Here is a 27,744-nt window from a genome sequence, read left to right on the forward strand (position 1 = left end):
ACAGAATCATTGATCCAGAAAACGGACTGGTGGCTGCCAGGGGAGGTGGGGTAGTGGGGGAAGGATGGAGTAGGAGGTGGTGGTTACACATGTAAGATTTTATGTATAGAATGTATAAGCAAGGTCCTAATGTATAGCACAGAGAACTACATTCGATATCCTATGATAAACTATAATGAAAAAGAGACACAGATGCATAGAACAATTTTATGGACTCTGAGGGAGAAGGTGAGGGTGGGACGTTCTGGGAGAATAGCATTGAAACATGTATATTATCATATGTGAAACAGAACACCATTCCATGTTCGATGCATGAGACAAGGGCTCAGGGCCGGGGCAATGGGATGACCCAGAGGGATGGGATGGGGAGGGAGGTGGGTGGGGGGTCCAGGAAGCGGAACACATGTAAACCCATGGCTGATTCATGTCAATGTATGGCAAAAACTATTACAATATTGTAAAGTAATTGGCCCCCAACTAAAATAAATAAATTTATTTAAAAAAAATAATAGAAATAAAATAAAATAAAATAACAGCTCAAAAAAAAAACTATAATGGAAAAGATTATTTTTAAAAAAAAGAATGACTATATATGTATAACTGAATCACTTTGCTGTACAGTAGAAATTAACACAATGTGGCAAATCAACTATACCTCAACTTAAAATACATATATTAAAACTGGAAAAAAGGAATTCAGGGACCCTTATAATTTGTGAAAGTCAGGATCCCCACATAATACCAGTTTTACTTAGAATCTTTCTAACAAGAAATCACTATTTTGTCAATGTTTCTTTGGTTGGTTATAGGTGGGTGTTCAGTCGTGTCAGCTCTTTGTGACCCCATGGACTGCAGCCCGCCAGGCTCCTCTGTCCATGGGATTCTCCAGGCAAAGATACTGGAGTGAGTTGCCATTTCCTTCTCCAGGGGATCTTCCTGACCTAGGGATCAAGTGTCTCCTGCATTGGCAGGAAGATTCTTTACTGTTGAACTACCAGGGAACTGGGCTTCCCAGGAGGTGCTAGTGGTAAAGAAACAGCCTGCCAGTGCGGGAGACAAAGAGATGAGGGCTCGATCCCTGGGTTGGGAAGATCCCCTGGAGTAGGAAATGGCAACCCACTCCAGTATCTTTGCCTGGAGAATCCCATGGACAGAAGAGCCTGGCGGGCTACAGTCCACAGGGTCACTAAGAGTCGGACGCAACTGAAGCGACTTAGTATGCACACCAGGGAATTAGACTTAATCAATTTTTAATGTATTGGAAGGATTCCTGGGATCGCCAGTAGCATCTGAGAAGAGAAAGGCTGGACCTGGAGAGTGCAAGGTTTTCATCTGTGGCTTCCTGGATTTCTGCTTCTCTCCATGTGTTAACAACACTTCTCCCCAACTTATCCCTTTTCCAGCTTAAAACAAGAAGGTGATGCTGGCCCACAGTTGTCAGTTATGGATTACCTCTGTGCCAGACACCTGCACCTAACAATCATTAAATGTCAAGTCCAAGTTCTAGAAGGGAGATTCGGCTCAGCTTTGCCTAGACGAGGCGCCATCTCCGGGTCCAGTTAGCTGTAACTGAGAAGAAGGGGGTGTGGGGAATATGAACATGGGCCAGGGGCCATTTTCTATTTGGGGAAGGAAAGTTCTCAGAGAAAAAGAGTCTTTGGAGGTTGAAAAGGTGCCCCGCATAGAGCTGCTGATGTAATGACTGTGAATTCTGTATCTCTTAAATGAATTTTTATTTTATTCATCCCAGAGACACCGGAAAACATTTGAAATACTGCAGTGCAATACAGAGCTGGATGCCCTCATGGGTGCCCAGACCTACTGCAATGACCCCTCGGTTCTCTCACGTGCAAGGCCTGCATACAGGAGCCAGTGTTTCAGTGGAGGAAGAATAAGCTGAATGGTTCCTGTTAGTCCTTGACCTCTCTGGTTGTGTCCTGGGAAAGATATGGGAAAAAGAAAGCGTCACCTGCTAGAAATGATGAGAAGAAATTCTTTGCCTCCGCTTCCCCCAGAACCCTCCCAAGGGCCCCCTCCCCATCCTTGGCGTGCCTGGAAGCCCCCCAGCCACTGTGCCTCTGTGGCTAGTTGTACCAGTTCATCCTTGGCCGGCAGTGGACGGCTCACTGGGTGGCGGCTCCAAACTGCTGGAGGCTAATAAAACGAGCCCTAATGAATGACCGGCTCTGCTGATGATATGGAACTCTCAGATTTATTCACGTTGATGACTTGCGTGGAGTAGACCAAAGGGACTCTTAGCGGTGTAATGAGGAGATAAAATTTTGATGAATGAAGCATTAACTTGTTGCTTAAGGAATAGTGCCTAATTAAGAGGGTTGTTGACCCTAATTGAAATGACGTTGCCAAGGTGAACCAGAGAGCGATGCTGGACCAGAGAGAGTTTCTTGCTCACAGCAGACTCTCCTGCCAACAGAGGACCTAACTTTGGTTTTGGTAAAGTTTATAAATGAGCTTTGTTAATGGGGCTTTTTAACCCGGGGATGGAGCTAGATCTGAGGAGGGCTAGGTGTCAGATTTTGCCATATCCAGGCCTCCTGGTTAAGTGGAAGGGACCAGGACAGAATCAGGGAGGGGGTCTCTGCCTTTCTCCCCTCCTTTCAGGATGTGCTGCTGCTCTGCTGGGTGCCCAAGTGTGCAGGGGCAGATAAAGAACTTCCAGAGTGTAAACACTGAAAAGACACAGCCCTCCATGATACACAATTTAAAATAAATGTAGTAGTAAACTTTAAAATTAATTCAAGAAATTCTAAAGACGTTCTGATTTTTTTTTCTACTACAGCTTCGATGCATCTTTTTGAAATATCAAATTCTTTCTTTCAAAGGCTCTATTAGTTCCCCTTGGGTAAGCCAGCTCTGCGGATAAGCGAGAGAGAGAGAGCCAGGACTGACACCAACAGCCCCAAGTTCCAGGCCTTGGCTCTGCTCCTCCAGTGCCTGAGGGACCTTGGGCAAGTCAGGTAACCTTTATGGCTCTCAGAAAGGTCATCCAGAAAATAATGGTTCCTCACTGGGCAGTTCTGAGGGTCAAATGAAATGTCAAAGTGCTTCATAAACTTTGAAACACGACGCAGGCTCACAGAGGAGGCCTTGCATGATATTCATCACGCAAATGCTCGACACAAGGAGTGGCACCAGAAAGCGACAGGGTTCATATCCCAACACTATCCACTGCTGAGGTACAGGACTTAAAATTCTGTCCCCAGGCCAAACCTCCTTACAGTTAATCTAAGCACTCCTTCTTGCCAGAAGGGAAAGGTCTGCCCCTTCCTGAGCGTCTGATGCCCTCAAGAACTCACCGTATTTGCAGATGCAACGCAAATAGATGGCAAAATGAAACTGCAAATCTTGCAATAAATGAGGGATTTCATGAAGTCGATGAAAGTGATATTGGGGACTGCACAGTTCAGGGAGCTAAGACACTGACCAAGGAGTATGGGCAGAGGTAGGCAGCTACCAACAAAGAGAGGAAAAGTGCAAGGTCAGTGATGCATCAGAGAAAACCATTTGAATAGCAAAAGCTTTTGAAGGGGCTTTTTGAGAAATGATAAATGCTCAAGTATTTTTAAAAGTTGCTAGTTTTTGGATTGTGGTACAAAAGTTAAATGTGAAGAATTTAGTATTAGGTAATCATATGTTTTGTTGGAAATTTTTCACATGTAAAAATGTTCATTCATTCTTGAAGAATTAATAGTTGTTATTAACTCCCTAAGTTTGATCAACAGAAAATAATTTTTATAAAGTTATGTGTGTGTTCAGTTGCTCAGTGGTGTCCAACTTTTTGCAACCCCATGGACTGTAGCCCTCCAGGCTCTTCTGTCCATGGAACTTTCAAGGCAAGAATATTGGAAAGGGTTGCCATTTCCTTCTCCAGGGGACTTTCCCAGTCCAGGGATTGAACCTGCATCTCCTGTGTCTCCTGCATTGGCAGGCAGATTCTTTACCACTGTGCCACCTGGAAAGCCCAATTTTTATAAAGGTTTTTATTAAATATTTCATCTTCTAGGCAAAATCACATTCAAGATTTTGGGGTTTTGATTTTTTTTGTTTGTTTTACTATCTTACCATGATCTTTTGATCAACATTTTAAGTGGATTCACTTTCACATAGCTTTTTTCCCCCATTAATATCAATCATTCTCAGATAATGAGGACTTTTTATAATTATTGAATTGCTGTTGCTAATTTCATTATTTCTCAGTCTCCCTCCGTGGAAATAGTGTTGACAGTCTCCTCAAGCCCAAGGGAGGGAAAGGAATGAGCTTCCAGCCCTTCGGAAGTGGAAAGACTCAGCGTGTCACTCTGTCAGAGATAAAGCCACATGTCTTGGAAATAATACAGTAGAAGCGAACCCAATTTTCCGGGCAGAATTGACACTGGAATGCCAGGCTGGTGCAGAGCACCCTGGGAGAGGATGTGGAGGGGACTGGCTTTAAGGCATGAATGCCATGGTCTCTGTACCACTGGGACCACCAGGCTGGACTCGGCTACTCCGGCTGGCCGAGATGCTCCTGCATCCTCTCTATGGGCTACATGGCTCTCTCCCTGAACCTCAGTCAAAAGAGTCAGGTCTCAAGGGGTCTTGGTGACCCCTCACAGAGGCTCTAACTTAGATGTGCTCATCAGTAACATTGGAAACAACAGGGTCCCACCTCACCAGCAGGCTGGTATTCAATTCAGGCTGAGGAATTCAATGTGCCAGAGTCCTTGGAATGTGACCCCAAGAGTTCTGGTCCCACATTCAGAGAAGATGTATAGCTAGAAAGTAAGATCTCAGGTGCATCTAGGTGGAGTCAGGACCACATCACATTTCTTCGACCTTACTAGCTATATGACCTCAGGCAAATTACTTGGCTTGTCCAAACTTCCACTTTCCCTCTATAAAATAGTATATGTATGGCTGAGTCCCTTTGCTGTCTACCTGAAACTGTCACAACATTGTTAATCGGCTATCCTCCAACATAGAATAAAAGGCTTAATTAAAAAAATTAGTAAAGGCCTTACAAATAGATCGGTCTAATGGGCTTTGAGGTGTATCTTAAGTCAGACTCACCAGAAGTGGATTCTGAGAGGAAGATTCACATGCAGGTGGTTTATTTAAGACATGCCCCCATTACAAGAGTTGAGAAAACAGGCAGGGATGGGCAGAAGTCAAAGCGAGGTATGGTTTCCTAGCCTGATCCTCCCAGGCACTTGGGAGGATGCTGTACATCAGCCTGTCCCACTCACAAGGAAACAGGATTTTTGTGTGCCTGCACTGGTCATTTGGGGGCTCAGGGCGTGCAGGAGATATAGTCCAGGCACTCAGGCACTCTACCCTGTGGACAAACCAACGCCAGGAGTCAGACCTGATGAGATTCACAGGTGTGAGCTCTGGAAGCATCAATATGGTAAAAGAAGTCCCAGGACCTGGCAGAGGACACATGGCATCTAACACAGGCAGGCTTGTGGGAGAGGATTTGTGCAGAACACCTTGCACAGTGCCTATGCACAAAAGTTGCAGGACACGTGTCCCCTCTTACTGTTGCCTGTGCCTCTGTGGTTGTAATTATGAAATTGTGATTGTCATCCCCTTGGGCATTCTGCCAGGGAATGTGTCATGAACCTCAGCCAAGGAGCTGGTGGTCCTCCATACAGGGAGATAATACATTCTAATGCACAGGAAAGAAAAGGGCACTAACATTCATTGAACAACTACCACTCAAGCGTCAGTCATGCCGCTGAGCGCTTTCATAAGCCATCTCATCTACTCCTTATAGCCATCCCTTCAGGTAGGATTACTATCTTTCATTTTTACCACTAAAGAAACATATCCAGAAAATCATAATATATTGTCTGTTATCACACAGTTAACGTCTAGGTTCTAAAGCAATACTCTTTCTCCCTAAGAATAAGCATGTTAGTCATTCAGTCGTGTCTGACTCTTTGCATCCCCATGGACTGTAGCCCACCAGGCTACTCTGTCTATGGAATTTTCCAGGCAAGAATACCGGAGTGGGTTGCCATTTCCTACCCTAGGGGATCTTTCTGACCCAAGGATCGATGCCGGGTCTCCTGCATTGCAGGTAGATTGTTTACCATCTGAGCCATAAAGGAAACCCTTAAAAGAGGTGATATGGCAGAGCCTGCCTATTGCTAGCCCAGCATGTTCTGAGCAGCAGTGTCAGTTCAGTCGCTCAGTCGTGTCTGATTCTCTGCGACCCCATGGACTGCAGCACCCTAGGCCTTCCTGTCCATCACTAACTCCCAGAGTTTACCCAGACTCATGTCCATCGAGTCAGTGATGCCATCCAACCATCTCATCCTCTGTCGTCCCCTTCTCCTCCTGCCTTCAATTTTTCCCAGCATCAGGGTCTTTTCCAACGAGTCCGTTCTTCACATCAGGTGGCCAAAGTGTTGGAGTTTCAGCTTCCAAGTCAGTCCTTCCAATGAATATTCAGGACTGATTTCCTTTAAGATTGACTGATTGGATCTCCTTGCAGTCCAAGGGACTCTCAAGAGTCTTCTCCAACACCACAGTTAAAAAACATCAATTCTTCGGTGCTCAGCTTTCTTCATAGTCCAATTCTCACATCCATACATGACTAATGGAAAAACCATAGCTTTGACTAGACAGACCTTTGTTGGTAAAGTAATGTCTCTGCTTTTTAATATGTTGTCTAGGTTGGTCATAGCTTTTCTTTCAAGGAGCAAGCATCTTTTAATTTCATGGCTGCAGGTCACCATCTGCAGTGATTTTGGAGCCCCAAAAAATAAAGCAATGAGCAGCAATGTAGCCAGCTAACGTAATAAATAACTCAGCTTCCCCTGCAACTAAGGATGACCAATAAAAGTAAAAGTGGGGCTTCTTTAAAAAATGAATTCCATCAGAAGGCCCTTTTTTTTTTTTTTTACCTGTCCTTCTTCCTTCTCCTACTTAGAATACAGATGTGATGACTGGTACTCCAGAAGCCATTGTGGGCCATGGAAGCTAGAGATCTGAACTTATTCTAGGTATTTGGACTTAGTTTATATGAGAGAAAATGAACCTCTATATTATTGAGGCCTCTTTTATTTCTGTTGTCTGTTTCTGGCAGCTGGTCCTAATCCTTAACAGATACAAACTGAATGATATTTACAAGTTCTTTCAAGAAAGACTTCACTATCTTGAATCAAAGTAAACTTCCCATTTGTCCCAAGCCCTCTGTCCTGAACAATGTGGATGCATGTCTATAAAATTGAACCCATCAAGTTTAAACACAACGGAAAATGTCAAACTGCTAGCAGCTGGAGGTTTCAGAATTTCCAGGACAGGTATAAGTTCTTTTAAAACTGCAGAAACTGGAGCGTCTGCTGAGAAAGAGAAAGCCCTGATCTGACAGGGTTACCTGAAACCTCACTACCGCTATGACCTGGAATTCTATCATCACATCTTCACCACACACCATCCTTTCTTGGTCTCCAACAACTGGCTTCTCCCCAGGAAAGCAACAGCATCTCACCCTGTATCTTGCAGCCCCCTAACCTCCCCTCTATTCAGCAGCTTATTTCTCTGAGTGCAGTCCCAGGAGATGGTGCATGCCTCAATTGGAAGATGACTTCCAACTCTATTGTGCCATTTGCAGGAAGAGTTGATCAGAAGCTCCAGTCGATAGTGGAAGCTCCGTGATCTGGAGCACAGAGGGAGGCTTACATAATCAGGGATGGTTTGTCAAAGCAAATTTCACATACAACGGATTCTATCACCTCGGGACTTGCTGGTGGAATAAATAATCACCATACACATTTTGTTAGCTACGCCTCGTTAGAGATGGGTGTTTGGAAACGACATCCTGAAGGCTGCTTATCTGTCAGCACTCTTTTTAAGTGTGGTGAGTGCTCCAGATAGGATTTTATAAAAGAAAATTAGACGTTGCCATGGCCAGATGCTGCTCGTCATGGTTACTGGTGTCGAGGGAGCAACGTGACGGCTGGAGCTCACCTTCAGAGCCTGCAGCTGCAAGTGCTGGAGGAAAGCGGGAAAGAAGTTTCCACACAAGGTGGAAGCTTGGTCAGAACTCTTCCAAAGAAACATCTTGACTTCAGTGAAGCTTCAAGTCGCTGTGAATTTCCCCACCTCTCTTCTGTGGACCTCTTGCCTCTGCTAATCTTCAGGATGTGTCTGACGAAGTCTGATAGGATCACCTCAATACAACCAAAAATACGTCGGTGGCAGATGGCTCTGTCCTTGATGGGTCACACCTGAGTCAGAAGGCGGAACATTTCTCTTTCGAATCCAAGCAGGGCTCTGTCAGGGGCCCTCCCTTAGTGACCACGTGAGGGCAGAGGCAGGTCACTGAGGGCTCCATTCCCGGGCACAGTACAGCACCTGGCACTCAGTAGGTGCTCGGTAGGCAAGTTAAACTGAAGTGGGTTGTCACACCCTCGGTCTGGGCTTCTCTTCACTGTGAATAGCTCCCCTCACGGCTTGCCAGGCCCTTGAAAACACACTCTAATCTATCTCCCTGTTCCCCGACAGGAACCTCCAGCCAGCATCAGTGAAAGACTGAGGACTGAATGGACTCTGCTGACAATGTTGGTAGCAGGCAGCGGGGCTGAGAGCACCTGTTCAGCCTACCAAGTCAACACCCACAGTTGTCCTGTCAGCAGATACAGGGGAATATCAGTATTATATTACTGGTGAGAAAACAAAGAAATAGAGTAGTTATTTAGTCCAGGGTTTCATATGATGTCCAAATGTAAAGATTATCGTGGACTGTGAAGATCTGCATTTGTCATAAAAGGCAAGTTAAGAAATGCTAACTTGCTTCTCAAAAGGATTCCTTTACATTTCCTTAAACTCGCCAGGTTGGTTTTTTTTTTTTTTTGCATTTATAATATATAGTTGTTAACAAAAATCTGTATACAACTTTTAGCAAACTGTTTGGTCCGCAAAGCAAAATTGTATGTCCAGTGGAATTTTGTCCTAGTCAACCTGTATCGATTAGGCTATTCCCACACATTTCCAAATAGGAGCCTGGGGTTAACTGGGTGTCATCAAAGAGTCTTCAGCCCCCTTTCTTTAGGTGAAAAACAAGGAACATGATTCCTGAGCCCTGGCGGGAATGGCCCTGCCTTCGATGGGTCTAATGCTAAGCTGAATCACTATTGGCTGTTTTGTTCATCTTTCAGGGCCTTATTTCCTCAGGGGAATAAAAACACTGTGTTAGATAAGGCAGTCTCAGGTTAAAATCTGATGCCTTAAGATTCTAAATCTGGAAGAGCAGAGACAGAGAGGTGGGCAGGGTGAGAATGAGCAGTCACCTGTGCAAGAATAAAGAGGATGAAGCCCTTTTAGTCAAATTCCCACCAAAGCCCTATGAGTGGCTGCAAGAATAACTGTTAGGAATACACTGGCCAAGTGCATTCCATCCGAGCTCTCCTTGAACTTGGGAAGGGTGGTGTTGGTGAAGGATCTGTTTCTCAGCATTCACCACAGAAGTGTTCCCATGATCTATTCACCTTCTGAAGCATTAAGGGGAGAGGTTCCTGTTTCAGGAAAATTAGCTCTGAGGCTGGGAGTCAGGAGAACTTTCAAGTTCTCTCCAGAAGTGAAGCTGCAGTCATTAACCGTCCTGTGCGCTGAGGCCGGCCTGCCTCATTCAACAAGATGAACCATGAGAGTGTGCAGAGCTCACAGAGCATGCAGCTACCGCTGCGGCCCTGACTTACGCTCTTCCCCTTGAAAAACAAAGGCATTAAGCTTATGGATGTGTTTGTGAGCGACAAGGCCCCTGCAAAGAAAACTCCTAGGATGTAAGTAATCCCAGTGACAGAAGGGGCTTCAGGGATTTCTGACAAATGAGTGCTCCCCACATTTCACACTGTCTTTTCAGCCTGTGGCCAGCTGCCCAGACCTCTCCAGCTTCTCTAGAAACAGAGGGAGAGCTCTGTCTTCCCTGAGCCTCTGAGCCCGCTTCCTGCAAGGAAGGACGAAGAGGTGATGATTTGGGTAGGGCTTAGCCTGGGGACTTCCTCTCTCGTGACGCCATCTCTTTCCCTCTACTGTGATGACTTCACAGCCCTTATAACTTGAGTGGAATCCCATTGAGGCTTCCCAGGTGGCTCAGTGGTAAAGAACCTGCCTGCCAATGCAGGAGACACCGGTTCGATCCCTGGGTCAGGAAGATCCCCCGGAGAAGGGAATGGTAACCCAGTCCAGTGTTCTTGCCCAGGGAAATCCCACAGACAGAGGAGCCTGGTGGGCTGTAGTCCATGGGGTCGCAAAGAGTTGGACACAACTAAACACGCATACACACACACACACACACACACACACACACACACAGGATCTCATTGAACAGAAGGTTGGATGAACAATCCCCATAGTTCTATCCTGCTTTCCATATTTCTGTGAACCCTAGCAATGTGGCGGGGCTGTGACCATGTTGCACAACCCCAGAGGGCTCCATTCACACAGAGACCCCAGACGTGGTTTGGAGGGCTTATTTTTAACCCCACTTGGCACCTAGTATGTCATTGAACCACAGTCTACATTTTCAGTCTTAAAACCTGGACTTTATCTGTGTACTCAGTAATTTTTCTGCTTGAATTCTGATAATATTGTATACTGTTCTCATCTCCAAGGTCATACCTGCCCCAAGAAAAATCAAACTCTTGGGCTAATTGACAAGGTCGCTGGCTCCACACTCACTCAATTTTGTTAACAGGCTAACTATCCTTACTTCACTTTCAAGTCATGTTCCCACCCCCACTCATGTCACATGAAAACCTTTATAGGTCCTAGACCACACCTACATCACGTCAAATATGTTAAAACATACCCACAGTGTTCATGGATGAATAGATAGATAGACAAATAGATAGAATCATACACATATATTATTTACATTATATTCTATATTTTTGCTATATATTTTTGAAAGGAGATTTAATTTTCATAAATTTGAGTTTGCAAAGAATAAAGAACTGTTTTATTTTTATAACCCATACTTTTATATTTATGCATAACTCTATGAGACCTATACAGAATCCATTATTAGATGACAGTGTTACATTTTATATACATTTATTCATGTATTCATTTTAGCTTTGAACTTTTCTTTATACATTTATAGTTAATAAATATTTTCAGAAGTCTTGAAAAACTCGTAGGCCTACGTATAAGGACTAATGTAGGAATGGTCCCATAATCTCCCCACCCCTATGCTGCCGCAGCCAGCCCAAATCCTTTTCTAGTGGATCCCGAGTAACTCCTCCTCCGACATCCTGGCTACTGGGTGGCTGCCGCTGCTGGGCTCATATTTCTGTTTGTGCTGGGCTCTCTGGTTACCTAAGAAGACCACACCCCCAAAAGTTGCTGCTCTTCCTTCTCCATTAAGGATGACATCTCTCGCTTATGGAGAGTTTATATTAAGTTCCCTAAACTTTGGGCCAGGAGGTTATTCATGAGCCACTGCTCAGAACCTGTGTCTCAAGGGAGATATGAGAACTTGACTCTGCCCTGCATAGGAGGGAATTCCTGACTCCCCAGGGCAGCCTTCACCTCCTCACCCAGCATCATAAGCAATCTCGTTATCTGGGAGTTTGACCAAGTCCCAATGTACCTGCTCTCCAAAGGCTCATAGAAATCTCTCGTGACGTCTCAGAGTGACCCACACTCACATTTTCATAACATTTAACACTCCTCAAAAGATCCTTATGAAAATATGAAAGATGTTTTGAGTCAGAAGGATGTTCTGTTATGAGGATATGTTGACTCCTAAGAATACTACAATTTAAACCACAACAATATCATCATGGATACATTTTTGTACTGGAAGTATTTTCTGGAAAAAGCTCCACTCAGTCAATCTGATTCCTTGATCAATTTTTTTTTAAATAGTCCAGTTAAATCCATTCAAAGTCTTTTCATTTTCGTTGATATTGAACTTCACAGAAGTTATTTTCATTGGGGGTTCTTTCCCATGCAAGTTTTACAATAAAGCTGTGACCCATCAATATGTGTGCTTTGTTTATATCAAATATTATGATTGTTATTTCTGCCTTTGAATGGTTCCTTTATAGACATTACTTCTACAAAGTTCAATGTTCCCAAGTCAGGCTTCACAGATTAGAATTTTACATCATATAGATTTTAAACACAGTTGGCTTTCATTTCTGTCAATCCTCTCTTCCAGTGATGTTCAGCATGAACCATATAGAAAACTGAGACTGTGTCTCTTTCATGGCAAAGCCACAGACTGTCATGGGCTTTTACACCTCCCAGAACAAGCCTATCATTTAGGGCTGGGTTGAGTGGATACAATGAGTGGATAAAGCATAAGCACTGGAATGAGATCATCTGGGTTAAATTGGGCAAATTATTCAATCTCTCAGTTTTCCCATTTGTGAAATGGGATCATCATTAGTATCTAAATCACCGGGTTCTTGTGAAGATTAAAGCATTAGCATTCAATTTTTCACACAGTACATGGTATATAGAAACCATCTAAGAATTGGTAGCTCTTGTTATTACTCCAGTCACCTTAAAAACTGTATCAGTTATCTATTACTAGAGTTACAAGCCAACCTCAAACCAAATGGCTGAAAATAGTAGTAACTATGGCTAAATAATCTCAGACAGTAAAGAATCTGCCTGCAATTCAGGAGACCCAGCTTCAATCCGTGTATTGGGAAGATCCCCTAGAGAAGGGAACAGCAACCCACTCCAGTATTCTCACCTGGAGAATTCCATGGACAGTGGAACCTGGTGGTTACACTCCATGGGGTCGCAAAGAGTCAGAAATGACTGAGCGACTACACATGGCTAAATAATATTCTGTTGTATTTATATACCACAGTTTACTTATCCATTCATCCATTGATGGACATTTGGATTGTTTCTCCCTTTGGCTATTGTGAAAGTGCTGCTATGAACATTCACAACTATTTGAGCACAAAAATGAATGAAATACTGACACCTACTAAAACATGGGTGAATATGGAAAACATGCTAAATGAAAAGAAGCCAGTCATGAAAGGTCTGTCTCCATAGAGACAGAAAGCTCTTGGTGGCCACCAGGAGCGAGAGGGAGGGGACAGGGAGTGCCTACTTAAAGGTCACAGGGCTTGCTTGTGGGGTGATGATAATGTTTTGGAACTGGAAGGAGGTGGGGGTTGCACAGCATTGTACTAAATGCCATTGGATTGCATGCTTTAAAATGGTTGATTGCATGTTACATGAATTTCACTTCATTTAAAAAATAATGTAATAACCGCAATTTATTCTTTCTCATAATTCTGTGGGCCAGCTGGCAGGCTCTGCTGGCTTCACCTAGGCTCCATTCAGCCTAGGGTTGCCTGGGAGGGCAGAGCCTCTCTTTCCAACTCATCCTCAAGGAGTTAAGTCCAAACCTCAGCAAACCCCAGTGCCCTAGCACCTACCAAGTCTCAGCGTCTGTTATGTGTGCTGATATCTCATTGGCCAAAACAAGTCACATGGCCAACCCCAGAGCCGATGTGGGCGGGAACCACACAGGGGTGAACGCCAGGAAGCGTAATCTCGGGGCCATCACTGGGACCATCTTCTGTAGGTATCCTTACATTCACCTACCCCAACTCAGACTTGGATCTGAAATGACTCTTGCTCCTGACTGATGTAGAAGAGAAAGCCTTATGCTTTTAGAACAGTGAGATGTAGGTCTTATATACATCCAGAAATCTCAGAATGTAATGAAACTCAGTTTTCTTCAGCATTCCTCTTTTCTGGATTTCCTCCATATCTAATCTCACTGGTTTTGATCAGAAACCACCTTACTCTGATCTGCACAGCCATTGAATGTGAAACATCTGAATGAAGGATCAGCAGAGACGCAATAAAATGTTCATCTTCACAGCATCCAATTCTGCAGGCTCTGGATCCACCATTCCTGACACTCGCAGGGGGTTAATCCTATCAGGACGGACTGGTCAGCTTGGGGACTTACCCAAGTCTTTCTCCCAGGGCTTCCCTGGAGGCTCAGATGGTTTTAAAAAAATGCAGGAGACCCAGGTTTGATCCCTGGGTTGGGAAGATCCCCTGGAGAAGGAAATGGCTACCCATTCCAGTATTCTTGCCTGGAAAGTCCCATGGACAGAGGAGCCTGGTGGGTTAGAGTCCATGGAGTTGCAAAGAGTTGGACACGACTGAGCGACTTTCACGTTTCTTTTCTCCCAACTCTGCCAGGAAGGGCTCCCACATCCAGGGCTGCCTGGCTGGGAGAGTGCTCTTAGTGCCCATAGAGATGACTGATGCCAGTTTACAAAGGATACACATGCACATTCTCTAACTTAGACCCTGTGAGGCTGGTCCTGTTACCACCCCATTTTGCAGATGGAGAACGTGATGGAGGACGAGATGCAGGCTCAGACCCCAATTTGGGAAAGGACTAGTTGCCGCCAGCCGCCAGCTCCTTCCAGGCATGCCTAGCTGCGGAGGGCTGCTTCATCCAAGGGCAAGACTTTCTTTTCTGGGCAGTCACGCACTACAGACAGTGTCAGGACACCCAGGCCCTGGCATTCCGGCCCACAGCAGGACCAGTGATGCAAGCTGTATGCTCTAGAGACCCCGTGGGGGTTGCTGACCGACTCCTCCCCTGCCCAGCTCTACGCCGTCCACACACACTGATCCGTTGTGATTGTCCTGGAGGCCAGATGCTATCCCATGTCTGCTCCCAGAAATCCCACCTGCTACAAAGAACCCTCCCTGACGGCTCAGATGGTAAAGCGTCTGTGCGCAATGTGGGAGACCTGGGTTTGATCCATGGGTCAGAAAGCTCCCCTGGAGAAGGAAGTGGCAACCCACTGCAATATTCTTGCCTGGAAAATTCCATGGATGGAAGAGCCTGGTAGGGTACAGTCCATGGGGTCACAAAGAGTCGGACATGACTCAGCCACTTCACTTCACAAAGAACCTGAGGCTCCTCCACACCCCACATCCAGAAGCTGGAAGTCGGAACTGCCAGTGCCAAGGCCTGGGCTCCTCTCACCAAATCCTGCTGCCTGGTGATCACTGCCCCTCTGGGCAGAGGCAGGCCCATTTCACTGCAGAGAGTGTGGGTGATGGACTGTGCAGGGACTGGTTTAGACACAGCAGGACAGTAGCCCCAGAAGACTTTTCCATCCCACAGGAGCACCAGGTTGCTCACCCACCATGAGGGGGACGGGTCTGGCAAGGCTGGTCCTGACAGCAGGCTTTGAGAGGAGTAGGGGAACCTGAGCCTGTGGGTGGTAGGGCCTACTGTGGGGATGGGGGCACGCGGCCACCATCACAGTGTGTGGAGGCGGGAAGGAAGAACGAAGAAAGAGTAGGTGCAGGAGGGCGCTCGAGACAAACCTCAGACTCTGGAGATGCCAGACCCCCTGCTTCTCACGGGAGCCAGGAAGCCAAGCTCAGAATGCCCCCAGGATGCTCTGAGGCCTTACTCAGCCTTCTGGTCACCCGTGCCCAGCCCCCAAGAGCCCCCACAGTGAGCCTGCACCCCACAACCCTACGGACAGCCATGACGAGCCATGCTGAGCCTGGAGCCAAGAAACTTGCTGCCTCAGATAGGAGAGGGTTCAGCCGTGAGAAACAGGGACCCAAGGTAGCGGTGGCTGAAACAACAAGGAAGTTCTTTCTCTCACATATAAAAATGCAGAGGAAAGCGATCCATGACTGGGATGCTGGCTCTACATGCTCTTGGGGAGCCCAGCCTCATTCGGGCTCACAACTCGGCCATTCCTGGGACGGCCATTCCATCCATGTTAACAGATAGGCGGATGGAGGAAGGGGTAAGGACAAAGGGAGTGGAGGGTGGGCTCCTTCTCCAGAGGATCTTCCCAACCCAGAGATCAAACCCGGGTCTCCTGCATTGCAGGTGGATTCTTTACCATAAAGTCTCAGGGCCAAGATTCAAATCCACTCCTGTCTTGTTGCAAGGCCAGTGCTCCCAATCAGTACCCCTACTGTCCTTGTCCACCATCACCCCCCTACACACACACACACACACTGCCATCCTTACATGACTAAGCATGGTTTTCCCTCCAGGTCCAAGCCCAGCTGAGGAGCTGAGCTGCCAGCTGGCAGAAGACCACTGCTGGGGTACGAGGTATGGGGTCTACAGGACAAGTCCCTCTGGTGCCAGCGGCGGCTTCACCTCTTACTTCAACTCCCAGTGGGCCCCTCACCCTCCATGCCCACAGCTGTGCTTCCTGCCCGGCAGGTTGATGGAAAGAAAAATCCCCCAGAAGAGGCAGGTGGAAAGCAACAGTGCCTTCTTTTGAAGGCGAGGGGAGATCATGGAAGATGCCCAGGATGCATCTGCGGTGAGAGCCCTCCAGCAGAGGAGCCAGGGCAGGGCTGGCGGGGAGGAGGGGCTCACTCCTGGAGACAGGGAGGCCCCGGCGCTGAGGACCACATCCCCCAAGCACTCCGCTCCCGGGGCTGCATCCTGTCCTCAAATAAACAGCATCACAGCACTGCCCAGGGCCAGGGCCACGAGGCCAGGGGCTGTCAACGTTTCCACCAGACAGCTCTCATCTTTCAAGCTGAAAAGGCAGCTTTCAGAGTTTATTCTGGATTGAGACTTTTCTGTGTCATCTTGGGACCCAATTTTTAATTTACTTTTCATTGATTTAGATTCTCCAGGGATGGAAAAACGTCCTGAATCAGCTGCCCCTCAATCCTCACTACACGTCTTTCCAAAAATAACCAAATAACTGCCACCTTTGTCTCAACGAGGGCTGAGTGGTTACAGATGTCAACCATTCTGTTTCATCCCTGGAACAAATGATACCATCCACCCCTGTGTCCCAGAGTCACAAAAGCCATGCTGCCAAAGGTTCCCCTTGCCTCGGCCGAAACTGCTTACCCAAGTCGACCAACTCCACCTGAGTATGTGGTCAATATGTCGTGAACTCAGTCACATTGGGGGCCCCTTGAGGATGCCCTCCTTGGGCCATGGGCTGCTCATGCTTCACTTTCTGCTGTACAATGGGCATTGCTGCCAAGCGGGGACCGGTGGTCTCACAATGTTCCTCATCCTCATCCTTCATTACCTCCTAGTCCAAGGCACTGGGTTCCTCAGAGCCACACATCTCTTGCTCCAGCACGTGTATACAATGCCCTAGCTCCTCCTCCTGTCTCTACAACTCATGCACTTGTGCAGCATCATGGAGGGCACTATCCATGTTCACCTTCAAGGCAATCAAGAAAATCCATCCCATGGTGCCAGCAGCAGTACCTGCTGCTTTGTCCAGCAAATGGGACATAACACCTGTAACGCCTTCTCAAGGCTATCAGGTGACCAGTCCACTGCCTCCCAGTCTTTACCAGGAGGACTGCAGCCACCGGGTACCACTACTGTGTGGTGGCCCCTGGCTTCCTCCATCCATTGGAGCCTCAGGCTCCTCTACCTACTGTGTAGCCTGCCCACTATGCCAACTGCCTCGCTGTTTACATTGCTCACTGAACCCAGAGTAGGCAAGGCATGAGCGGGGAAGCTGGAAGAAAACTTGAGGAGCCGTAGAATCTGCAGACATGTTTATTCTTTCTGGGCTGGTGCAGCAGCCGTAATGCAGTCATGCTGTATTCTCTCGTGGTTGACCCAGTGGACAGAGCTGTAACTCAGCCATAACACAGCCACAAGGGCTTTTCAGGTGGAGCTTAAAAGGGTACACAGAACAAAGGTGGCCCGTGGCCAACTGAGTACATCGTTATGTGCATGCGCAGTGCTATAAGTGATCTCTGCTGTTATATAACCATGTAAAGTCACTGTTTACAGAACTTGGGGGCGAGAGCGAGAGGACGTGGGGTGAGAGAGCCTGACCACCACCATCTTGGCTAATTTGCTCTTTCTCTACAGTTAGCATGGGTCACCATGGCTCCAGCTTAGCTAGGGCTGAGGAGCAGTTAAAATACCCAACAGGCTGGGATAAGGTAACAAAACACTCCACACTCTAACTACAACTGTCCCTGAAAAGAGAGCCTGAGAAATGCTACCCTGGGCATGACCCTCCCTGTTCTCTCCAACCCTCAACCAAAAAGAGGCTGGAAAAAATAAGGTTAGCATCTCAGGGCGGGCTGGGGGGGCGGGGGAATAACATAACAAAAGCCCCCAAAACAAAGGGAGATGTCTCCCAGATTATGATCTTTCCAAAGTGAGTGGGCTATAAGGAAGGTTCTTCACCTGGAACTCTAAAGAAATAGGAGTCTATATTCTGGATCACGGGCTTCCCAGGTGGCACCACTACTGATAAAGAACCTGCCTGCCAGTGTAGGAGACATAAGAGACATGGGTTTGATCCCTGGGTCGGGAAGATCCCCTGGAGGAGGGCATTGCAACCACCTTCAGTATTCCTGCCTGGAAGATCCCATGGACAGAGGACCCTGGAGGGCTACAGTCCATAGGGTTGCACTGCTGCTGCTGCTGCTAAGTCGCGTCAGTCGTGTCCGACTCTGTGCGACCCCATAGACGGCAGCCCACCAGGCTCCTCCATTCCTGGGATTCTCCAGGCAAGAATACTGGAGTGGGTTGCCATTTCCTCCTCCAGTGCATGAAAGTGAAAAGTGAAAGTGAAGTCACTCAGTCGTGTCCGACTCTTCACGACCCCATGGGCTGCAGCCTACCAGGCCCCTCCGTCCATGGGGTTTCCCAGGCAAAAGTACTGGAGTGGGGTGCCATTGCCTTCTCTGTAGGGTTGCACAGAGTCAGACAAAACCGAAGCAACTTAGCATGCACACATTCTAGATCACCCTTTTCAGTTTAAAATGATAAACAATTTCTAACCAATTCATTTTAGGGTCAACACAATTATCAGCAAAGTATGTGTTTGTGTTTATCTATTCAAAGGGTTTCTCTAGGAACTGAGACCAATTTGAGACGACTTCCCTTCATCAGAGACCAAATTAAAGTTTTGCCTGCAGCTATGGCATTTTTTAAAGCATTATTCAAATGCCTCTAATGTAACTGTTGAAATGAACGTTCATACTTAATTTGAGTACTGTTTAGATCCACAGGGGGATTCCCTGGTGGCTCAGACGGTAAAGAGTCTGCGTGCAATGCAGGAGACCCAGGTTCAATCCTTGGGCTGGGAAGATCCCCTGGAGAAGGAAATGGCAACCCACTGCAGTATTCTTGCTGGAAAATCCCAAGGATGGAGGAGCCTGGAAGGCTACAATTCATGGGGTCGCAAAGAGTCAGACATGACTGAGCGACTTCACTTTAAATGTCAGCCTTACACCATAAAGCTACCAGGGCTAATGCTTAAATTTAAGATTGGTTCAGATCTCTTGCTAAAGCACCAAATATTTTTTTTCCAGGAAACCAGCAATATTGTGTTTAACACCTAAAAATAATTTCCTTGGCCCCAAATACTCTCAAATCATTGAGAATTTTATGTCTTTCTTTGGAAGGAAATAGCAAAAACCCAGCAGAAGATACAAAAATAAATCTTGCTGATTGAAACTAGTTTTTAAAGCACTTCTGTCCAGTCATGAGTAAGACAAAGAAATCACAAAATACTTTCAAGAAGAATGTGCTGTAAAAAGGAATGAATTTGAGTCGATTCTAATGAGGTGGATGAACCTAGAGCCTATTATACAGAGTAAAGTAAGTTGGAAAGAGAAAAACAAATATCACATATTAACATATATATATGCAATCTAGAAAAATGGTACTGATGAACCTATTTGCATGGCAGCAATGGAGATGCAGACATAGAGAACACACTTGTGGGTACAGTCGGGGAAGGAGAGAGTGGGACGAATTGAGAGAGTAGCATTGAAACATGTACACCACCATATGTAAAATAGCTAGTGGGAAGTTGCTGTATAACACACTGGTGCTCTGTGACATCCTAGAGGGGGGTAGGCTGGGGATGGGGGTGGGAGGGAGGTTCCAGAGGGAGGGGACATACGTATACCTATGACTGATTCTTGTTAATGTATGGCAGTAGCCAACACAATATTGTAAATCTATTATTCTTCAATTAAAAATAAATTTTTAAAAAAGAAGAATATGCAAAATTATCCTCTCATCCAGAGACCATTTAATCCTGTACTGGTTTTGGCTAAATTTTTGTTTCATGCTTTTATTTAACTGTTCACTAACTCCTCCTTCATTTAGATTATAAAGTACATTGCACATCTATATCCCACAGTTCTTTCAACGCATCATGATACCTAACTCATGTCTCAGATCAGAGAAGGTACTAAACAAGCATGCTGTCCAGATCTATGAATAAATAGAATGTTGTCAGTCCTCCCAATTATTCCATTCTGGCTATGCCAGTGGTCGCAGAGCCCGGTGAGACCTTGAGTACCATGTGACAAGTGCCCACCCAACAACCATGCTCCTTTTTTCCCTAGAAGCTGTGTGCCCAGCCCCTGGGAACCCATCCTGGTTGATCTAAGTCGGTCATGGCAGTAACATTCTCCTTGGCCAGAAATTGGTCTAAGAGGGGACATATATGTATGTGAGACTCGTGTCTGGCCAATGAGATGAATGAGGTGTAAACAAAAGTGCACTAGAGACTCCAGAAAAGATTTCCCTCCCCAGTTAAGAGGGAGAGAGGGGGCTATGCAGGAGAATTCCCTGTTTGCCCCCGTGGCTACTTTTCTATTTTAGATACTGTCTCTGAGAACATGATGCCTGGAAGTAAAGCAGCCATCTTGAGACCATGAGACAAGTGTGAAGACATAAAGTCTTCACTGAGTGTATGCCAAAAATGTTAGAAGGATGGAAAGAGCCTGGGGACTTGATAAAATAACAGAACAGCTAAGCCAAGCATGGGATCACTTGCCTCCAAATTCCTTTTTATGAAAACATTCACTGCCCTTTATCCTTGGGCCTCACCAGTCAAAGTTTCTGTATATACTTGCATTACAGTTGCATACGTTACTTGCAGTTACAGAATACTGAAAGCATTCTATCTGATTCATATTACTCTCACTAAAATTTGGAGTAATTATGTCTCCTTCCTATAAGGAAGAGAACCTCTCTTTTTACACCAAAGGCTCTCTCATCTGTAAAAATTCTGGCTGAGTAACCCTGACCAAACTTTTTAACTTTCAGAGCTTCAGTATCATTAACTATAACGTAGATAATGCAGATTTCATAAGCTTACTATTACAAAAAGTAAAAAATAATTTGTACATAAGCCCCTCAGTCTGGTATGCAGTAGGTATTCAATAAATGCTCACTACCTTGCTTCTTTTCCCTCCATGTGATCCCCGTGTGGAGCAGAAAGGTTCTGTGAATTTTTGTCAAGTCCCACTCTTTGCGACTCCATGGACTGTAGCCTGCCAGGCTTCTCTGGCCATGGGATTTACCAGGCTAGAATACTGGAGTGGCTGGCCGTTCCCTTTTCCGGGGGATCTTCCCAACCCAGGAATCGAACCTGGGTCTCCCGCTTTGCAAGCAGATTCTTTACCATCTGAGCCACCAGAGAAGCCCATAGGGAAGCACATCCCTAGGGCAATGTCAAGAAAGAATGATTTCTTACCATTTTTTCTCACTCAGAGACAAGAGCAGTGCTGGGAACGACTGTTTGTGTGGGAGGCTGCAGCTCAAAGACCAGCTTAAGACCAGCAGGCCCATCTACGCTGCCCACAAACAAACAAATCCCTTCATTTCATAGCTGCGACACCCTTTTGTTGAGCCTGGTGCCTTCTAGGACTCAGCTTCCCTGTCAAACCATCTACTCAGGGCCTCAGTAGGCTTCTTACTAAATGGCTTCAGGCCAGGAGAGTCTGTTTCCCGCAAGCGGCCCACAGCTGGGAGCCTCTGAAGCGTGGGCTCCACAGCTCAGCTGGCAGTGTCCAGAGTGAGTATGCCCAGAAGCCTCAGGGCACCATGAGCCTGCAGACAAGAAGCAGGCAGTCGGCAGGCTGTGTTCCAAAGCCGGCTTCAGACACACACCTGGGCACACCCAGGACCCATGCCCTTCCTGTTCACACACCCAGAGATGGCCTCCCACACACGCATGCACACAAACACACACCCTTTCTATCTGTGGTGAGTGGGCACCTTCAGAAGAGCTGGAAGCTGCCTGCGGCCACACAGCCTCCTCCCTCCTTTCCAAATTCAGGAGACATTGTTAGTCTAGCTCACCAACTCACCTGCAGACCCCAGCCTGAGAGGCAGGGCAGAGTGGTGGGTAATTCCCTCAGCTTCAGGAGTGATAACTTCCATGACACTGAACACGTTCTTGGGCTCTTTTTGTCTCATCTGGAAAATGCAGGTAACAACTGAATGGTGGTGAGGATGTGATAAAATGCCTTAGCACTGTGCTTAGCATGTGATATGTGCTTAACAGAATAGACTTAAGTGCCAGTGCCTATTTAGTAAGGGACGGTCTCCTCCCGCCAGAGGACAGCTGCCAGGCACAGCCCATACAACAACCATGGTATCAGGCCGGAGCTCCTATAAGACTAGACGACCCCCGGCCCACACTCTTTGTCAAGCAACTCCTGTGCCTACGCACTTAGGATTCAACAGTGATCAAAGAGCCTTGAGATCTTACAGTCCAGAGGAAGAAACAAACTCAGAGACAAAGTCATCGTCTGGACTTGTGATGAGCCCTGTGAAGGAAAGGAGGAATACAGCGAGCGGCGGGGCGTGGAAGAACTGTTTTATCGAGGAGTCAGGTAAAACCTCCTCCTGAGAGAACGCCGCGTGACCCCTGCGGAACTCAGAGTCCAAGGCGGGTTGGATGCGTATATGGCGCCCACGCCAGAGGCGGCGCTGAGAGCAAAATGAGTTCACAGGGCATAAGACGAAGAGCTCCCACAGTGACACACCCGGCCCGAAAGCCTCACCTCCTGAGGGACAAGCAGCCTGGTCTGGCTCCTCCCCATCCCCTAAGTGTTCTGAATGCTCTCCTGAGACTTCCGATGCCACCGCATAGGCCACGCAGCACCAGGCTCTGAGGACCGTAGGTGAGCTAGCATCTCAGAATTCAGGCTTCTTAATACTGCAACTCAAGGCCCCTCTCCCCTACATCCACTCCTTGGATTTCACTCAGCAGGTCACTCTCTAGTCCAGGTGCTTTTCAATGACATCATTCTTTTGAGATTGACTTGCTTCTAACTCAATTTGTTCAAGTGATTTGAATTCAGAGGACCTCTTAGGAGATCTCAGACTCTATATACACATCCCCAGATAAAGAGAGAGAAAGCTCCCGGGAAAGTCATCACATGGGCTTAGCTTTCTCTTATTTTCCATTAGAGACCTGTGTGCTATGGAAATTACTAAAGCACAGCATACCTGGTACATTTCCAACTTCCTGCTCACCTCCATCTTCCTACTTGATTTCCAATATGCTGTGAGAGTCATTTGGTGCGGTTTTGGCCTGAAGTTTTGTGCAGGTAATAGCTTCCTTTCCCCACCACCCTTTAATGCATTTGTATTAGGTTCGTGCTCCTCCTTCACTTGAAGTTATTCCCAATCTCCGCTCCTGGGTACTTCTAACGTCTCTGCAGTTTGTCACCGATGCCTTCATGAATTGTCAGGGACCATTCATTCGCTCACTTGTTCAGGACTGGATGAGCTTCTACTGTGCGTAAGCCCTTGAGCTATGGGAATGCCAGAATAAATAAGACACACTGCTAATTACTAATCTGCTGTCTCAAGGACCTCATAGTCTCTGGTGGAAGCAGACATGTAAATGGGCAAGAACAAGTCACCCCATCAGGTACCATGAATCGAAGTGTGAAGAAAATATGGTGGAAATAAAGAAAAGGGAGGGATGAATTCCACCTTGAAAGATTAAAAACTACAGCACAGACAAAAATATCTGAGCCCTATCTGAGCACCCAAGAGGAGCTGTGAGGGTGTTTTTCCAGCAAATGGTATGGGCAAATGTGCAGAGTGTGAAGAAACACTATGGTGTCTGGCGAACTCACAGTGGTTCGTGATGGCTAAGGCGCACCCGGGGAAAGGGGAGAAAATAAGGGACAAGGATGAGAGGAGTCTGCCGAAAGTGAGTTTGGAGCAAAGTGGGAGTCAGTTGTGTAGCCAAAAGAAAGATGACCATAATTGATTGTGAAACATTAAATACATAAAATTCCACAAGTTCACAGACATAGTAAAGAGGAAAAAAAAAAAATGCCCTTATTTGAAAGCATTAGAGATTATTACTACACCAACTTCTGATTCTAAACACTGGAAACTAAAGGGAATAAGTTAAGCATTTATCTGCCTTTCTAGAAGGAGGTATATAGAGTTCATCACCAAATGATGAGGGTGAGGTCTTCTTTATAGAATATCAGCTAAGATATGTAAAAGAACTGCCAAGATTAGAAAACCACTATTTAGTAACCCACAGAGAAATAACTGATTTGGGCAAACATCACCAATGGCTGCTAAAACCTTGAGATGACAAGTTTAAGGGAACAGGATATTTTCACAGTGACCAAGTACCATCTCAGAGATGACCTACTTAGAAGGGGAGATGTATCTTTACAAAGGGAAGATCTAGTGATCACCCACCTTAACCAAGAGATGGAACTAACAGCGTGATAGTGAAACAACCTGCCATGCGCCTTCTGAAGTGACACCTTATAATAAAGTACACACCTCGTTTATGCAATATCCTCGCCAGAGGTGTTTCACCCAAATCCTCAGTTTTCAGGAAGTACAGGAGACAGAATGAAAAGTTAAATTACACCAAGAAGATGCGATCAGACAAATCCAGAATGTGGGACAGCCTGTGAGACACCTGCCTAACCTGTTAAGAAATTCAGTGTTATGGCCAGGTGGGGCGAGGTGGGGAGAACGTGAGGGAATTTTTCTTGTTTTAAAAGGAATAAAAACAGCAAAATGCAATGCCTGAACATTATTATACCTTGATTTTAAACCTAATACTATAAAATGGGGCTTCCCAGGTGGCACTAGTGGTAAAGAACCCACCTGCCAATGCAGGAGACTCAAGACACATGGGTTTGATTCCTGGGTTGGGAAGATTCCCTAGAGAAGGAAATGGCAACCTGCTCCAGTATTCTTGCCTGGGAAATCCCATGGACAGAGGAGCCTGGCAGGCTACAGTCCTTGGGGTTGCAAAGAGTCAGACACGACTGAGCACACACACACACACAATAAAATAATCTTGGGAGCAATGGAGAAATCTAAATTTGGACTGGATACTAGACAGAACTGTAACTTCCCACAGTCTGATAATGGTTTTTTGATCATGTAGGAGAATATCTTTATTTCTTATGAGGTTCATGCTGGGTATTTAGGGGTGAAACATCAAATTATTTTCAGACGGTTCAGCAAAATACAAACATACACACATGAGTAAACAAATATGGCAAAAAGTTAACATTCACTGAACTTAAATGGTAGGTATATGATGGGTGATCATTGTACTTTTCAATCAACTTCCATGTAAGTTTTCATAATAAAAAAGTTTGAAAGAAAAAAAATGTAGGGTCAGATAACAAAGGGCCTGTTTTGAGCTTCTTGGAAATTTGGACCTTACTCCTGGAGGCTGAATGGGTCACTGACAAGATCAAATTTACATCTTAGAAAGATTATTGGCTTAATGTGTTGACTCAGCTAGCGTTTACTGACCACCTCTAGCTCAGTTGGTAAAGAATCTGCCTGCAATGCAGGAGACCCCGGTTCAATTTCTGGGTCAGGAAGATCCACTGGAGAAGGCATAGGCTACCCACTCCAGTATTCTTGGGCTTCCCTTGTAGCTCAGCTGGTAAAGAATCCACCTGCAATGCAGGAGACCTGGGTTCAATCCCTGGGTTGGGAAGATCCCCTGGAGAAGGGAAAGGCTACCCACTCCAGTATTCTGGCCTGGAGAAGTCCATGTACTATATCCATGGGGTCGCAAACAGTTGGACACAACTGAGCGACTTTCACTTTTCACTGAACTCTGAGAGAAGCCTGGGCTAAGTGCTGTGGGAGATAGGAACACCAAAAAGGCATTGCTGGCTTGAAAAACATTTACCATAAACAGAGGAGGTAAGACACACAACAAGCTTTCTTGTCAGAAGAGGTGACGGGGGAGCTGGGGAAACCGCTGACCCATGCACTCCCAGGTATTATTAAGCGGTGCTCTGGGTCAGCAGCACGGCCATGTCACCACAAAAAGGACGGATCTACAGGTGACTAAGATCGCCCCTCAATTCTAGCCCTTTGATCTCTTATTCCTTGATGGCAGAACCCCACTGTCATGAGAGATGCTAAAAAACGCTAATTTCCTCAAATCAGAGTGTGGGAGCATGACTCATTTCTGGCCCAAGGGACCTGACTCAGGTCTCCTGAAATCCACCAGACACTACAGGCAAAGATTTTCTTCCCTGATGACAGAGATATGGGAGAAGACCCCTTCTCCTCCTTCCTGCCTGTCTTTAAGTGCAGCTGGGTGAAACTGTGGTGCTTGGAGTTACGGAACCCCAAGGGGAAACCCAAGAGAAGCAAAGCAGAGAGGGGGACCCAGAGCCCTGATATCATGGTGCTACTGAAGCAAGCCTGTCACTTCCTACCACCCAACTTCTTGTTGCGGAAGAACTTCTTGTTACCCTTTTTTCCAATACATTCATATTCGCGTATTGATACTTAGAGCCCCAAACCTCCCCACTCAGCCTCCATCTGCAGCCATGTGTGCTTGGAACCAGTCCTGACTCTGGGACATTCTGAGTTGCTCAAGTCATCGAGTCACTGCCCCTCGTCGAGCTCCAGCAGCTGTGGACAATCAGGAAGGTTCACATTCACGTCAGCTCCGATGGATGGGCGATGACCGGTATGCTGTGCTGAGGGTTCTGATGCACCGAGTGAAGGGTTAAATGCAGGTTCTGCGTGAAGAAGTGCCTCCAGTCCTGTGCCAGATGACTGCCCAGGCCTCAGGATTACCAGTGTATGTTCAGAAGGTGTTTGGAAGCAGGAGCCCTGAGTTTGAGCCCCAGCTCTGTGATTTTGGTCATTTAATCTCTTCCAGCCACCCTTATGGGATAATTGTTATCCCTGAGATGGTGAGAGTGACTGTGCTTTGTAAACCATGAAGTATCACACGTAGGAGTTATTTCATCTTATATTTGTCAAACCTCAGCTCAGGACCGGCTTGACATGAGGCAGGGAGAGGAGGAAGGAATTCAAGTTTCCAGCCTTGGACAGTCCATAACTGAACCCCTGACCAGTCGGTGCTGGACCTGGGGTACAGAAGCAGGACGAACGTGAGGTTGGGATTTCAGGTCAAACTGACTCAGCAGAAGTGAGCTGTGAGCCTGACTGGTGAAATGTAGTTGGAGAAGATTCCAAAAATGAAGACGCTAAGGACAGAGACAAAAACCACAGACTGGAGACGGAGTCTCTGGGGTTTGTTTTTTTACTGCCTCTATACTGGAGGGATGTGGCTCCACCCAGCAGTACCAGTGACTCCCCAAGGCCAAGCACCTCCAGGGATGAGAGTGTGGAAGGAGTTTCCAAACTCTTCAGAGGGCAAAGGAGGGGGGAAGTCCCCTCCCTCAGTGAGGCCACCCCCAGGCAGGGTACCTCCTTCCCTGTAACAAATCAGTGCAGTGGACCAGAGGGGGAGCCCATGTGTGAGGGGAGACAGAAGTTGAGGGAGACCTTGGGTAAGCTACAGGGAGTAAGACGCTTATTTTCTTCTCTCTGCTCCCCCATGGCATAGCACAAACCCACTACATTCCAGAAAAGCCCAGCAAGTAAAAAGAAATCAGGTCTTTGGCAATAAAACTGGGTGAGAAAGGGGTAAGGGACTCCTAGCATAACAA

General features: G+C 46.4%; 1 long non-coding RNA gene across 1 annotated transcript; it reads right to left on the reverse strand.

Annotated features, from left to right (window-relative positions):
* Positions 1-1,239: 1,239 nt before the first annotated feature.
* LOC145511616 (uncharacterized) lies at positions 1,240-27,279 on the reverse strand. The gene is made up of 7 exons (XR_014057996.1): positions 24,575-27,279; positions 22,816-23,571; positions 22,117-22,225; positions 21,501-21,856; positions 2,095-2,254; positions 1,848-1,937; positions 1,240-1,569 (listed from the first exon to the last, which is right to left on the reverse strand). It is a non-coding gene; the product is annotated as an uncharacterized LOC145511616 (long non-coding RNA).
* Positions 27,280-27,744: the final 465 nt, after the last annotated feature.

The sequence above is a fragment of the Giraffa tippelskirchi genome, chromosome 6 (assembly GCF_054371585.1).
Source record: "Giraffa tippelskirchi isolate mGirTip1 chromosome 6, T2T-mGirTip1v1.2.pri, whole genome shotgun sequence".
NCBI classification, from domain to species: domain Eukaryota; kingdom Metazoa; phylum Chordata; class Mammalia; order Artiodactyla; family Giraffidae; genus Giraffa; species Giraffa tippelskirchi.